This window comes from Lycium ferocissimum, chromosome 8 (assembly GCF_029784015.1).
Source record: "Lycium ferocissimum isolate CSIRO_LF1 chromosome 8, AGI_CSIRO_Lferr_CH_V1, whole genome shotgun sequence".
NCBI classification, from domain to species: domain Eukaryota; kingdom Viridiplantae; phylum Streptophyta; class Magnoliopsida; order Solanales; family Solanaceae; genus Lycium; species Lycium ferocissimum.
In genome coordinates, this window is record NC_081349.1 from 42,606,398 (window position 1) to 42,609,021 (window position 2,624).

Genomic DNA, 2,624 nt, shown 5'->3' on the forward strand with positions numbered 1-2,624 from the left:
CAACACAAGGCTCGTAGGTATCATAGGCCGACAATGGTTAGTTCACGCATATAAACAAGAAGCAACTAACAAGTAAGCAGATAAGTAATCAAACACAAATACACATCTAGCACATGAGAAAGTCTTGCATTAACGATAGTCACAAGGATCTCAATATCTCGATTATAAGCCTAGGGAGAATTCTATAAACCTCGATTCCATCCAACCTTTAAAATAAATACTCACAAACAACAACTCAAGAATTCACAAATCAAGAATCAATCGAGAATGTGCCATGCAATGACATGAATGACCATTCAAATGGAGCTATGCAATGCAATGCAATGTCGTGCTATGTAAATGTTATGCAATGCAGTAGTCACCTCTCACACTCCACTCCCGTACACACATGCTATGGCAATGCCTCATAGTCATGACCCATGGGGGACCCGCGAAGTCCATGTACCACTCGCTCTCGAATATAACCTCGGATCACGAGCACACTCTCACGATCCCGGCAAAGACCTCGGGCATCGGACACTCTATCGTTCCATCAAGAAACCTCGAGCAACAAACACTCACAATCTCCCAAACCCTGAGTCTCTCCGTCACTCTCAATCTCCGGCATTGTCCATGGAGTCTCTCTCACTCTCAATCTCCCAAAAACCTCGGTGAGTCTCTCAATCACTCTCCTCACCATTATAACAACATAAGAGTAATATGAAAGCATGTCATGCATGATATCGGTCTCAATTATATCACCAATATGCAATAAACAAGTACAAGTCATATTATTGCCCACGGCTCAATCATCAATATTACCCTTCCCTTTCATAAGGTGAGGAGCTAGTATGTGATAAAGATACAACTAGGTGATAATTACATCACATAGCACATAGAATATGGGATGCATGCCTGCATGGAATCAACCTCAATAATCACCGCAATCATAGGTTCCATAGATTCATACTAGGAATTGCAATTCAATATTCAATTCAAAATCCCCTCGAGCAATAACCTTCCTCTTCCATATGACCTTCCCAAACAGAACAAGAGAGAGAGAATTATATCAAATACATGAGAGAGATACAATGAAATTTACATATATAACAATATAGTAATAATGGCGAAGATCACAGGACACACTTGTACAATAATGGCGACAAGCTACACATAACAATATCACAATAATGGCGACATAGCCCACATAACAAGAATCACAATAAAGGCGACAAGCCCACATCAAACAAAATGGCCAAGAGCCCAATATTTAATCTGTAATACCAACCTAGATGGAATTTACCTCCACACCATGCCCAAAGGCCTATCATGTCCTCGTCAATCACTACCATTTACATACGTTTCGCTAACCTGGAGTCTAGACATAAAGTAAACCGTAACCTACCTCAATGCCGAACAATTAATATTGGAAAAACAATGCCAAAGCTTTTTCCACAACACATGCTTATGTGTGGATGTAGTATATATATATATATTCGTCACACAATATGTGTACGTGCCCAATAATACTTCAACCTATATTAAGATATCACAAGCTATGATTAGTTACGATGTGTGAATTCAATACGTATTTTGTATATATATATATATATATATGTTTAAAAGTGACGTTTCGTTCGCATTCAAACCAACTAGCGCTACAAGCTAATATTGCTAGTCATCCTTTCATGTATCAATCCAAACTTGTTTAAACATGACTTAAGGGACTTTGGACCTTGCACCTCATTCAAATCAAAATAGTTTTAGATAAACATCAACACGTGAAATTTCTTTACACATTTAAATCCAAAACAAAAAATGGTTTTCACACACATAGCATTTATTTTACACATCAAACCCACATGTTTACAATGCAAACAATGCACCATAATGTCCAAACAATCAACAACTGTTGTTAAGCATCAATTAAATCACCCATAATTTTAAACAAGCTACACGTATATAACATAACCACAAATACCAAGTTCCAAAATTTTCATTCCTTTCATACACACTACCACATTCTAACCATCCTCAATACATGTACAAAAATTTTTTTACTTCAAATAACCCATTAATTTTTTTAAAATTCGCCAACAACAATATAATATCTTCATGCACAATTTTTTTTTGTATACACTCAATTCACATTAAAATATTCACAATTTATCCCAACTCATTCTAAATGTAAAAGGAAATCAATTCTTACCTTAAATACTTGGCTCCAATTTGTATCTTAAACTTTTATACTTATTCTCGCCTTCCTTTCCAATTTCATTTCCTTTCTTTTGCCTTAAAATTTTATCAAGTAATAAAAATCAGCTTTCTATAAGAAGCCAACAAGACTTAAAATAATCGCTCAGTACATTTTCTGTTCTTGAAATAATTTTCAACAAATGACCTTGAAAGTGTCATTTGCACTATGCCCTATTAAAATATATGGTTTCCCATCATGTTACACGTAAAATCCCCCACAAATGACTCACCATTCCAAAAGTTTTGTTAGTTCAATTAAGAAGAGAATAAAGATAGCACGTTAGTCTTTAACATAAAAAGGAATGTTTCAAAGACAACTATTCATTTAAAAAGTTATTAAAAATGATCCCTAGTTTATTATAACCTTCTTGGTTATCCACATTACAACA